Source organism: Lissotriton helveticus, chromosome 2_2, assembly GCF_964261635.1.
Source record: "Lissotriton helveticus chromosome 2_2, aLisHel1.1, whole genome shotgun sequence".
NCBI classification, from domain to species: domain Eukaryota; kingdom Metazoa; phylum Chordata; class Amphibia; order Caudata; family Salamandridae; genus Lissotriton; species Lissotriton helveticus.
In genome coordinates this window covers 510,369,821-510,383,990 of record NC_136060.1, presented here as the reverse complement: position 1 = coordinate 510,383,990, position 14,170 = coordinate 510,369,821, and the positions used below count along the sequence as shown (strand labels likewise).

Sequence of the window (14,170 nt, the reverse complement as noted above, 5' to 3'; positions counted from 1 at the left end):
ATCATTCGCATTCACAGCGGGAAATGCAACCCAGGAGTAGAACACTTTGAAAGGGTACGCAGGATCTGCTTCAACCATAAAAACTAACGCAGACCCTGCATTGGGGACTCCATGCTGCAACAAATATTGAGTAACCGCTGTGCAGGCATGAGCAAGAATCGCGTCTGGTTGAGCCATTAATCAGAAAAATGGGATTCCGACGGTAGCATCAAAATTCATCAAAAACCTTTTAAAATTCAAGCTTGAAAAACCTACAGCAATAGGTGATCCCTGCAAACTGAGGAGGCAAAGCCCTCCCACCGCAGACATCCCCTGGAAATGGTGTGATGATATTGTGGACAAGCACAAGTGCTTGAGTTGTATTAGACATAAAAATGTGCTCTGTGCTTTTAGCCTTCCTAATAGCAGCATAACACTGTCTCTAAGTCTTCCTTAATGCTATTTTAGCGGGGAACAGCCTTTACGACGCAGCTGTAACACCGCGTGCCGTTACAACGCGGTTTTTTCAACGCAAGTCGTTACCACGACTTGCGCTGGAGGGCGCTGCAGGACAAGGAATTTTTTTAATTTACTATCCAACACCTTCCCTACTGTACGTAGGCTGGTGTTAGAATAGTAAATAAAAAAATTCCTAAGTCCGCACCCCTCCAACGCAAGTTGTGGTAATGACTTGCGTTAAAAAAACTGCGTTGTAACGGCACGCGGTGTAAAAGCACGCGTTGTAAAGCCGTACAACCTATTTTAGCCAATGGGCAATAGGCCTGTCTCCAACTGCCCTCCAGTTTTTTACAAATCTGCTTTAACTCCTTAAGCTCGCTAGAGTACCACGGTTTGGAAGGAGCGTTTCTAACTCGCTTATTGGCAAGAGATGGGGATATATATTCCACAGCCTGTGAAATCCAGTTGGTAAAGCTCACTAAAGCGCCACCCAAGTCCTTGGCAGCAGTAGGGCGAGTGTCGGACAGGACTCTACACAACGCAGAGGGATCTATTCTTTAGGATGTCCGGCCCTGGTGAGATCCCATAACGGAATAAGTCACCTGAATTGTCCATGAAAAATGGATTGAAAAGTGATCGGACCAAGAAACTGGAAGAGGTCCCTGAACACATGAAGGGAAATTAGAGCAGACTGGGTCTAAGATGTGCCCCCCACTATGAAACAGAGAGCTGATCCATTGGGTGAGTTGAGCCAGGCTCAGCGAATCACAGAATTCCTTAGTATCACCTCTACAAAATCAAAATGAATGTTAAAGTCCTAAAGCAATAAAAAGTTAAAAAAGTGCAAAGACCTGGGAACATTGACTTCATATAGAGATTTCAGAAAGGCTCCAGAGGGGCCAGGGGGCTGGTATACCAATGTGCCAACCAAGGTGAAGTGTGAGGATATGATGATGGAGAAGTCAAGTTCCTCACCAACCTCAATGCCCTGAGTCTCTCCACGCTTAAAAACCCATGTATCCCTAAACACCACCGCTATACCTCCCCCTCTTCCCCCTTTACGGTCAGCCCTAGCTATTTTATACCGCGCCGGCATGGCTAATTCAATTACTGTGGCAGAGGACTCGGTGAGCCACGTCTCGGTTATGAATAGTAAGTCAAGCGGATCCTCCAAGAGGAGCTCAAAAATATCCGGGGCATGTTTTACTAATGAGCGGTTATTGATTAGAGCAGCTCGTGTACAATGGCCTTTTTACGCGGCTTTAGGGGCAGGATTTGGAGGGGTGCTAGCTACCAATTGGGTGTAAAAACTAAAGTTGCACTGTTTGCAACTACTGTTAAGGTTATCAAGAACCATCCAATGTCTACCACACTTACCTCTATGTGAACCAATAGTCAACAGTACAGCACGACTGTAGGTCAGGCGACAGTCTGGCGCTCCAGCGGGAAATGGGCAGCGTGGCTGGCGCTGGCCGCTTCCGGGATGCTGATAGGTGCCGATGGGCTTGCCTTAGGCGCGCCTTCGGCACACCAGCCACAAGTCGGTGCAGCGTGCATTTTTATGTGAAAATGCCCCCAACAACTAGATTGCGTCCTGTCCAAAATGGCGGCCTAGATTGTCAAACCGGGATTGCGGGAATGCGGTCAAACATTCACTTTGTCAAGTTTAAAATCAGTAGAGCAGCACAGATTAGAAACAATTAAGAACACTCTAAAAGTGAAGTACGAGAGAGAAAAGAACATCGTATTTTGACTAGCAACTCCGCATGTGAGGTTAGACAGCTCTTTGTATTTCTCAACAGTACAGATAACACCATATACACTGGTTACCATCACAGGTCCACAACTGAATGGTCATTATGTGCCACATACATACATGCATACATGCATATATACATACATGCATACCAACATGCACACTTACATAAATGGATACATGCATGCACACTTACATACATGCACACATACATACTAGCAAACATACATACAATCAAGCATACACACATGCATACATACATACATACAAAGCTAAACAGTCCTTCTTAAGACGCTCCTCCGAAGCTGGTGCCCACGTGAAGTTGGGCAGATCTTTGTGTTTCTCATCACTACAGATAAAACCACATACACTCGTTACCATCACACTTTCACTGCAGAATGGTCATTATGCACCATACACATACATGCATACAAACATACATAACTACTTGGGGAAATGATGATTTCTAACCTCATTACAATGTTCTGCTCCAGATCCTAACCATATTCTGCATATGTATTTGGAGCTCACGGGGCTTATTTATGTAATAATCATGCAATGCATCAAGTCCCTTTGCTGCGCTGCGTGATAGGTAAAGGACAGGAATGTGCTGTATTTAACATGATAGAGCGCAGTCCTGTCTTTTCCCAGCGCTGGAGCACAATGTGCCGCCTCGCTCCAACGCAGGGTCCCTTGCAGCATGGTGCGAGGCAGCCTGCATTGTAAGCTGGATTGTTTTGGTGCAGGAAGGGGCACCTTCCTGATCAAAAACCATCCTGAGAGGCATTTTCCTCATTCTATACGTGCTGCAGTTAGATAGTTCTCGTGACACCTTACATGGAGACGTGGAGCCCTTTGATGCATTCACGGGTCTGCCAGTAATGGTAAACCTGGGAAAGTGACAAAATCCATGGGTAGGTGCGTGTGAACACCCACGCTCCACCCATGGAACGCCTCCCTGGGGCTGAATAACGCAACGCAGTGATATGCGCTGTGTTGCGTTTCTCCAGATACATCAAGTCATGCAGAGCCATGCAAGGGGGTCCTGCGTTGCTTGATAAATCAAACTTAAGAGTTGTGTCGCTCGTGCGCCCCATCACGTGTCGCAAGGGAGACACTTTTCTTTTATAAATATGCCCCCATGTTTCCTGCATTTGATCTATCTCAACGCTGCACTGTCACATCTGTGACCGCAATGCTGTCGCGAGTATACTGTGTCAACTTGTTATCCTTCTGAGAACAAATATCAGAAGCAAATAACTCTCTCTCTGTTGCTTTTCAGGTGTGACCTTGTTCACTGTGGACAATCAGGGCGTTATCAGGGAGGGCCCGCCCCCAGCTGCTTACAGCGATGATTTCACTTCCAGAGCCCGTGTTCTGGGGAAGCTGTGCGATGCAAGCCAAGTGCTCTTCAGCCCAGATGGTCTTCTGTATGTCGTGAAAGGTTCTGATATATATAGCGGTCCCAAGCCTTCAGACCCATCCAAGAACTGGCTCCAAGATATTGCAAAGCGCGTCGGGAAAACAGACTGGGGAAGATTCAAGCGTCTTTTCTTCCACCCCAAAGGAGCGCTTTATGCCGTCACTAATGAGGGTGAGCTCTACACAGGCCCCCCGCCGTCCAATGAAAACCAGAGTTGGTTGTCCACACAAGCTATCAAAGTTGGTAGTAGCGGATGGGAAGTATTTGACGCCCTCTTCTTTGACCCCCAGGGGATACTGCATGCAGTGACTGCAGAAAACCTTTACAAGAGAAGTCCTCCAACGAGTGCAGCCAACAGCTGGATTGTGGGAAGCGAGGCCATTGGCAGAGGGAGTGGATGGAGCGCTTTAAGCCACTTCATGTCTTTTACTCCTGATGGCAAACTTTGGTGTGTCGCCAAATCAGACGGGAAGATCTATACGGCCCCTCCGCCAACCAACATAGACGACAACTGGATTGGAAGAGCCCAAAATCTGGGTTACAGTTACTTCTTTAAATTCATGGCCTTCACAAGTGAAGTCAAGGTCTGTGGCACTGCAACTTAGTGTCGAGAAGAAGAGCCCAACACCCATGTCTACGTAAGTATGACATCATATCCTTGCCCATTTCTAACACACTTTCCACAAAAGCTTTTAGTTCAACTTTGCCGTTGAGTTATTTTTTTGCAATTCTTTTTATTAAACAAATGCTAGTCGACATGTCAGTTTACATGAAAAGGAAATGTACAAATTAAAAAGTCATACACTATTGTGCACAAAAGCCATACAGGGGTTACATGATAGAGTATAATGGTTACGGCGTAGACGGTTGTTCAGGTAAGGGAATAGCTGGAGGGACACATATATCTTACCTCGATTGACACACAAGACTAGGCGCAGAGACATAAATTCTGTGGAGGACTTTTAGTTGAACTAGGCGCAATCTAGAAGAGATCGCAACCTCTCGTGGGGAGGTCACCGCCTCCTGCCACTCTTCGTCATCCAGCTCCAGTCCATCTCCCTCCCAGCTCTGTCTCAAAAATCCCCAGGGATCCAAGGTATTATTAATCCGTTTTTTATAAATCAGGGATATCACTTTATTTGGACGGTATCCATCAAGCAGCCTATCCTCCAGCAGTGAGGAGTCCAGGGGAGAGGTGCACTTTGGTAAATTCGACATGAGTGCGTGTCTGACCTGCAAGTATCTAAAGAATTCCGTCTCTGCGAGCTCACAGTCCTGCTGCAGCAAAGAGAATGAAACCAGCTCTCCCGTCATCCATAGGTCCCCAATCTTCGAGATCTTGATTAGGTCCAATTTGTCGAACCCCTTCGTAGTCCTCAGGGTACCTAACTGTTCAGCGTCCCACAGGGGAGTGACCTGTGTGAGCTTCTCTTCCCACCCCAGGCTTCTGTTGGCAGCGTGCCAAACCTGCACTGATTTTTTGGTCGGTCCTGTCAAAGGGAACTTGTGGGGTCTAGCATATAGGGCTCTGTTGTATTTGCCACCCGGTAGCAACCATTTATCCATTCTGTAACCCCGGTTGTCCCAGCGGTGGTAAGTACAATGATTGATTGCTGCCAGGTGCGCAGCCCAGTAGTATCTTTTAATGTCTGACAGTCCAATCCCCCCTCGTACCAATTTAAGATTAGGTTTTGCAAGGCAATCCCGGGTCTCCCGTCCCAAAGCAGATCCCTCGGCAGGCCCTCTATCTCCTTAAAATACCTCGCCGGGACCAGTTCCGGGGAATTTTGCAATATATAAAGGAAGCGCAGCAACAACATCATTTTAAAAAGTGCTGCCCTACCGAGCAGCAAAAGCGGCTGCCTTCCGAGTTGCCACATCACGCCTCAGTCTCTGTAGGGGGGAAGCAGGTAATGCTCGTACCTGATTTTGGGATTTGTGGCAATAAAGTACTGGAAGCTTACTCTTGCCATATGTATAGGGCACCCTCTGGGTGGAGGAGGAGGATCTCCTCTAAGGACATACGTCAGGGACTTACTCCAATTAATTGTGTACCCCGAATATTTCCCAAAGTTCATGAAGATGTTAAACACTGTATGGAGGGACGCTTTCGGGGAAGCAAGATAAAGGAGGATGTTGTCCGCATACAGGGAGATGTGGTCCTCCCACTCTTCAGTCCATTTAAGCCCCGTATTGTTGGGGCCCCGCGGATCCATGCCGCCAATGGCTCCAGAGAGAGAGCAAAAGGCAGGGCAACAGCGGACATCCTTGGCAGGTGCCCGTCCCAGTGCGAACACTTTCGATTTCTTTTTATTGACCACGACCTGAGCCAGGGGCTTCACGTAGAGGAGTCACAACCACCCTATGAATCTGGGCTCCAACCCCAGCTTTGCCAAAACTACAAAGATATATGGCCACTCTATCGTATCAAACGCCATCGAGGCGTCCAAGGAGACCACCACTGCAACTTCTTGGATCATTTCCAACCTACCGAGAACCCCATGCAGTCTTTGCAGGTTTAGTGCTGTATTTCAATGGGGCATAAAACCCGAATGGTCAGGGTTCTGCGTTTAACAGGAAATGGGCCTGTAGGAGGGGCACTTGTACTTCTGCTTGCCCTCCTTACATATAGCAACCAGCGCGGCCATCCTCTGATGTAGTGGCAGTAGTCCCAACTCTTGGCTCTCCCCAAACATGGCCCGTAAATGTGGGGCTATTTTATCCGGCTTTAGCATGTATAATTTGATCGGTAGACCATTGGGACCCAAGGCTTTGCAGGAGTGAAGGTTTCTGATCACCTGTGCTATTTTATCATTCATAAAGTCGCTGTCCAGTGCGTCCCTTTCATCTGCCGACAGGGTGGGTAGCTGTATGTCCCTAAGCAAAGCTCTGGAATCGTCCTCTGATAAGTTTGAACTCGTTTGATATACAGAGCTGTAATGTTCAGAAAATTGGTTTACAATTGCCTGTGGATCCATTATTTTCCCACATGTGTCATCATTCAGCTCCGGTACCAGTCTACTTGCCAATTCTTTTCTATCGAGCCAGGCAAGTAACTTCCTGGCCTAGTCCCCAAGTCATACAATCTGCTGTCTTTGTCCCTCCCCCAGTGTCTTAGCCATGTCAGTGGCTATTGATTTATATTCGTCCTGTTTGAGCTTCAGGGCATGGAGTTTCTCCAGCATGATCTCCTCCCCTGTCTCCTCCTCCAGACAGAGAACGTCATTCTCTATGTGAACTAGGTCTTTCAGTTTGGCGGGCGGTGCTTAGAGCACCACCCGCCACAATGTCAGGAATGCAGGATGCACCCGCCACTGTGGCAGGCACATCCTAATGGCCCCCAAGGGACCCCCGCCCTTATGGCGGGTGGTCTCATTTCATGCTAGGATGGCGGGCGGTCCGCCCGCCATCCTAATGACCCCCCAAGTGTGTTGTTACCTATTCTGTATGTAGCTATATGACAAAGTATGTGTTCCCAAAAAACAGCTGCATTTGTGTATTTCATCTATGTGCTGAGGCCTGACCAGAACAAAATAACAAGGGGCATTGTTGTTCGACCGTGTCTATTGTGTGCAGACTAAATCCCAGGAAAGTACAGAACGCAAAAACAGTGGCAGGTTCAGTGCGAAAGTACAGTGTGTACGAAGCAAAATATGTTTGTAAAGTAGCGTGTGCAAAGCAAGGGACAGTCTGTGACTTGCTCATGCCAACATAGGGAAAACAATGATGGGCCTGCACGTGACACATGACAACATAAAGCACACTCCACTAGAGGTAAAGCGGCTACTGCTGCTTTATTGAGGAATATTCCTCTTCCGGATACTTGCAAAGCATCCACGTGGAGATCAATTCCTACATTTAGCAAACATTACTGCCTAGAGTCGGATGCTAGAGCAGATGCTCCAGTAGAACAGGCCTGTCTCAGAATTTTTTTCATTAAATGTCTACCTTCGTTCACTCTGTCTTCTCCACCGCGCTCTGTGGGGATGAGCTTGCTACTCTATTCAGTGCTTATGACTATAAAAGGAAATCCCCTACGAGGTAAGGAATAATTTCTTACCTGTAACTGGTTCACAGACACAACATCGATGTAAAATATATTGATGTTAAAAATATAGAGTAAAAAATATAGACAACAAAAATATCGACTCCTATAATAAAACGGGTAAGTACATAAATATCAAGTAAAAATATCGATGTAAAAAATATAGATGTATAAAATATCGACTTTTATATAAATATAAAATAAAATAATATACATTAAATATGTTAAATAATAAATATAATTTTAACAAAATAAAATACATTCAATATACATTTTAATAAAATATAACACCAAACTTAATAAAAATAAATCCACAAACAATTATTTATACATATATATTTACTTCAAAACAATTATTAAACAATTATTTCTAATTTATGATAAAAGTTTAAAATAATTTAAAAATAAATATATATGTATTAATGATTTAAAATATAAAAACACAAACATCTATATTAAATGAAAACATGAAACTATTAAAAAATATTTAAACTTACATTTCGCAATACAATCAGTGCAACAGTGGGGAAAGTGTTGGATAGCAAATGGGTAAAAAATTACTTTTTCAACTCAAGTGAATGCAACTGTATGGTAAGTGTTGAATAGTGAAGAAGTTAAATTTACTATTCCCACTCCAGTGAGAGCAACAGTAGGGAAAGGGTTGGATTGCAGAGGGGCAAAAATTACTATTCCCACTTCAAAGAGTGCAACAGTAGGGAAAGTTTTGGATAGCAACGGGGGTAAAATTACTATTCCCACTCCAGTGAGTGCAACAGTAGGGAAAGGGTTGGGTAGCGGAGGGGTAGAATTTACTATTCCCACTCCAGTGAATGCAACAGTAGGGAAAGTGATTGATAGCGCAGGGGTAAAAATTACTATTCCCACTCCAGTGAATGCAACAGTAGGGAAAGCGTTGGATAGCGGAGGGGTAAAAATTACTATTCCCACTCCAGTGAGTGCAAATGTAGGGAAAGTGTTGGATAGCGGAGGGGTAAAAATTACTATTCCAACTCCAGTGAGTGCAAATGTAGGGAAAGTGTTGGATAGCGGAGGGGTAAAAATTACTATTCCCACTCCAGTGAGAGCAACAGTAGGGAAAGTGCAAGCGATAATAAACACTTAGGGCCCCATTACAATGGTGAGTGGACTTTGTCCAACCCCCATAGGTGTGGCGGTCCCTTGGGGCAAATTTGGATGCAATCACCACCCTGGCGGTCGCATCCCGCATCTTTTACATTGCGTCGAGAGGTGCTGTAAGCAGTACCCGCCGCAATGTAAAAGTTGCATGTTATGCATTGGCAATTGCAACCTGAGAGGCACCGCACAGAGCCTGCCACCTTGTGCATGCCAATGACAGGGAGTACCATAGGTACCCCCCAAGTGCAGCCACCCACCACCTGTGGGCCCGCAACGGGCCTCCAAAGCTATTTACTGTATGCCTTTCCATGGCGGAGTCTCCGCCATGGAAAGGCATACGCACCGCATACATCATAATATGGATGGCGGTGCCTGCAAGGCACCGCCACCATATTGTGTGCCTTTTCCGCCCGGCCGGCAATCCTATCAGCGGAAAAGCGGCGGACGGACTCGCCGTCTGCAGCGGTACCCATCGCCATGCTAATTTGGTGGTGGGTAAATGGGCTTGTGATGGCGGGAGGTTAGCCACTGCCTTGGGCAGTTTGTAACCGCCTGGCCAGCGGTGGTAATCCGCCCACCATCGCAATGACCCCCTTATTTTTAACATTGATATTACTTACCTTACGTCGATATTGTTGACCACAATATTCTTGCTGTCGTTATTTCTGACCCACGATATTTATTACTCAATATTTTTTACTTGAAATCGTAAATCTGGAGATGCGTCTGAATGCAAAACCGCCCTACATGTGGCGTAGTGAAGCACAACAAGGAGAAATGGTTTCATTTCTCCTCATGTTTCCTCTTTTAATGTGTGCTGCATTCTACAGCACACATTGAAAGAGGAAAATGCCTATAGTGATTGTTTTTGTGCAGGAAGGTGCCCCTTCCTGCACAAAAACAATCTCCCCATGACACAGGCTTCCTTGCACCATGGTGCAAGCGTGCCTGCACCGGCGCATGGCTGAAGCTTGTGCGCCAGCGCACGGGAAGGACAGAGATGCAACATATTCTTGTAAATATGTTGCATCCCTGTGCTTCGGAAATGCTGCAGCGCGGCGCAGCCAAAGGGCGTGCGGTGCCACGCTGCGGCACTTCCTTGTAGATCTGTCCCGAAGCCTCTCATTGTAACTAAAGTAATGAAAGCTCATGGCTCTACTCTGTCCTGCTTCCCTTCATCTCTATGATCTATCCAAAAAGGGTTTGTGAAAGAGATTTATGCTGTTATATTAAAACATCATGAAATTATACACAGATATAACAGTCTTGACCCCTTTTTTAAGTACAAGATGAAGACCTGGGCTATTGTAACCTAGTCCTACAGGCTGTATAATATTTGTGTTTTTTAAGTGACACTGCAGGCCTTCCTGAAAAACGTGAACATCTAAACTTAGAAGTATATATTGTGAAAAAGTGCTCCAGCTTCCCCGGAAGTGGGCGGGACTATTCAGTGCTTATGACTATAATGGAAATTGGCCCAGGAGAGAACTGGAGTTGCAGGGAAGAAACTATTCCTTCAGACTGTCCCTTTGTAGGATGATGTCAGCTGGTTTTGAGGTGCATTGGGCCATCATTCTCTGGGTCACCCCTTTATTTATTTAGGCGTCTCAGGATTTGCAATGCGGCTTAAACATGGTTCAATGTTAGAGCTTGCATTGTTTGAAAGGGTCTATCCTACAGGTCAACACAAAATCCCAGGTGACGTCATCAAACAAACATTCATTCATGCCTCTCCTTGGTGATTGTTAGAGTTGAGAGACTCAGCAAAGAGACCTCTTTTCTTCCTCCTCACTAGATGACCCGAGACATCGGGTATCGGAGCGCTTTACATAGCACCAGTTTCGTTACAGATGCACACGTTCATTTTTGTTAGGCCCGGGGAGATTAAGTGATTTGCCCAGAATCACAGGATGTTGAGCATCGTTGCCGAGACTCGAACCTGGTTCCCCAGCTTCGTGGTCAACAGCTCTAACCGCAAGGCTACCTCCTCTCCCCTTTTTAATAACAACAAAATTACTTTATATTATGTTTTTATAACCAGAGAGCTCTGCTCAGGGGGAGCAGCTGAGTAGTTTATATATGTTGCATGTTTCACTCTGGGAAGGTCATTGAAATATATAAACGTCTTTTTGTGTTTTAGTTTGTTGTATCTGCTGACTTACTGGGAGAGGTTAATGTTAATTTGCTGCTTACACATGTTTCTTTTATTCATTTTACTAGAATGCCACAACAGTAAGACAGATGTTTAAAGGGTCTGGATGGAAGCCAAGCCTCAGGAATGTCAACGCGGGACACCACTCTATCCTGGAAGGTTACTGACCATCTAAGACATCCAGTCCCTGATTGGATGACGGATTTTTACAAACTGGCTGAGACCCTCTGGGGGAAAGATCATCTCATTCTGTTGCTTGCTGTCTGCGCATGAATACTCTGCAGTTGTTCAATATCTGCATAATCTTTTTATTGTTTTCTCACATTTTCAAATAAAGGGTGATTGAAGGGTCAACATTTGTCCTCCCAGATTCTTTCTTTTTAGTGTTCTGTCTTAAAAGTGCAGCTGTCACCAGATAATTATGTGAGCATCACTAGAGAGGGGCTTTGGCTCCGCCCACATGTTTTCATTGGACAGAAGTTGTGTGCTTCCACCAAAAAAGTGCTTGCCGCCAAGCATCTGTGTTCATTTTGTTCATGTATCCAGCTGCCTAAGCATGAACTTTAAAGCATACACACATGACACTGGAATGATGTTAAAGTGACTTAAATAACTATATAATATATGTTGGTTTTCTCTGGCAGCAGCACAGATGGAAGGGGGATGGTAATTAAACTTGTGGATTTTGAGGTCTGGCTTGACACCACAACTGACTCCTGACCTTTAAACTTGCACCAATACTATTCTGCAGTTCTTTGCTTCCACAGAAATACAGATCTATTTCCATGATATTTACAAGTAATGCTTCACATAACCCAACCACATTCCTTTAAAGCCAGACCTACTGGAGTTACCCCTGCTTGTTCACATTTTACCCCTGTGCTTACCATGTCTGGTGAGAGTTATATAGCAATGGGGTAACCCGAAAGGCAACTAGACCCGGGAAAATTATGGCACAAAAAATGAATGTCACAGTGGAAAGCTGTTGCATATTATACAAAACAAAAGAAAACCATTGTTACTGTGATCAAAATTAGACACCATCATTCGAATCATTAACCGTCAATGGATTGTGATTATATTTCATCACAATGTTGGATAGTATCCAGATTATAAGCAACAAAGTGTTTCAAGTTTAAACGTTTTAAACAAAGTGCAACAAGGGAGGGGTGGTGAGTGCACTAAAAGGATGGTGAAGGTGATGTGCAGAAGGAAGGTAGTGTGCCGATATACATCACAATCAATATTTACAGCCTATGCAGCCAGATGTCTGGAATGTACAAAAATGATAAAACATAACACGATATATCAGATGCAGATAATACATCTCTGTTATCAGTGTCTAAGCAAAAGGAAAAAACAGTGTCGACGTTTCGACCCCTAAGCAGAACAGCAGATTTGGTGCCTTGTGAGTGGGGTCTTCATCAGGACCGGGGGGAAGGAGGTTAAAATGCACCAGGATGTTCAGCGAGAAAGCTTCAGGCTGACAATTCGCCCGATGAGCCTTGTGGGCTCCCAGGTTTGATCACGATTCTTCAAAGGGTATGAAGGTACGAAGAGGTTGACCAGTAACCTCTAACTTTTGGTTGCTTGGAAGGATTCAGAAAGATAACGATTGATGAAAACCCCAATCAAGGCACCAAATCCGCTGTTCTGCCTAGGAGTCGAAACGTCGACACTGTTTTTTCCTTTTGCTTAGACACTGATGATAGAGATTTATTATCTAGATCTGATATATTGTGTTATATATATATTGCTTTATATATATATATATATATTGCTTTTGCTATTTCTATGTGTGCGGCAGCAAATCGTCATGAATGATTATTTAGGTGCGGGAAGGTGTCCTTACCTGCACATGAACAATCATTCCCCCCAACGCAGGCACCCTTGCAATAAGGTGCAAGGATGTCTGCGTTGTCACTAGGCTCCCGGCCCGGATTGACGGAATCCAATTGGTGCTCCTTGTTGTTGAGATCCTTCTGCACCGAGTCAATGATTGGGAGCTCCAGGCTTGTATCCACGTCCCCTATTTCTGTGCTCTTCCAAATGGCCCCTGCTTTTCCAAGCGTGTTTTCCGCACAATGACCAGATCCTCTTCCTTGCTGCACAAAGACTTTCGAGTGCAGCCCGACCGATATTCCGGTAGAGCACTGGTCCTTGACCCTCTACGAGGCCAAGACCAAAGTAGGTCCACCAAGAACGCAAATCAAATATAAGAATTCTATGTTGTCATTTTTCTCCCTTAGGATAACATTGTGCACAAGTGCGAACTGTGTTTCTAACCTGCAAAACATACTTAAAAGAGACTCAATGTGAAAGTACTTACATGTACCGAGTTCTTGAGTTCGAAAACATAATTTCAAAAATAACTACATATTTTTAAAAATTGCAGTGTATCTCCTTTTTGAGTGTGTGTCTCTCTTATTGACTTGGTGTATGCAGTGAATGTCCTAACACCCTTCTCTGATAAGCCTATGGCTGCTTGACCACAGCTACCCCTAGAAAGAGCATCTTGGGTTTGCTAGAGTAACCTCTGTCCACTCAAAAGGGATACCTGGACTCTGCACACTATACCTCGCTTTGGTATAGTATGTACATTGGTGGTGCAGTGGTGAGATAAAAGACTTTGATATTTGCTCTACTACTTGGTTAATAAGTGATTCCATTAGGGGGTCCTTAAATTGTTTTTAGTTAAAGAGCATTTTATTTCTCTAAATCAATATTTTTCTAAATTGCTTCAAATAACTGCTGGGGCCTTGTGTTAAGTCCCCCAGTCTAACTGTTTAGAAATTTAAAAAGGCCTACTTATAGTGAGACCTAAAAAACATTTAGAGTTTCCTTGTCACTTTTCTAAAAATGTCCCAACTCTTAATATCAATGCCTCCCTCAGAGGACCTGATTCAGGAGCTCAACCTGACCCCTAACCTGCAGCTCTCTTTTTGGCAGGTAAGGCCTGTCTGTAAGGAAAATAAAATAAAAACTAACTTAACCGAATCCCAGCTCCAGGAGCTTTTGGCAGAATATGAAAGTGAACATACACAGGATGACACTGATCACCTTGGGGTTCAAGTGGGAGAAAGTGACAGTGATGGGGAGCTTGACTCTGCACCCCAGATGACAATGATGCGGTGCCAGCGTGCATCAATAGATGGGCCCGAGTACCTTACGCTAGTGAAGATGAATCAGGTGGCTCTGGGGCTCGCGAAGACCTCATAG

At 44.9% G+C, this 14,170-nt stretch overlaps 1 long non-coding RNA gene across 1 annotated transcript; it reads left to right on the top strand.

Annotated features, from left to right (window-relative positions):
• The first annotated feature begins 3,482 nt into the window (after nt 1-3,482).
• Nucleotides 3,483-11,305, top strand: LOC144821924 (uncharacterized). Its single transcript, XR_013608499.1, has 2 exons — nt 3,483-4,255; nt 11,020-11,305. It is a non-coding gene; the product is annotated as an uncharacterized LOC144821924 (long non-coding RNA).
• Nucleotides 11,306-14,170: the final 2,865 nt, after the last annotated feature.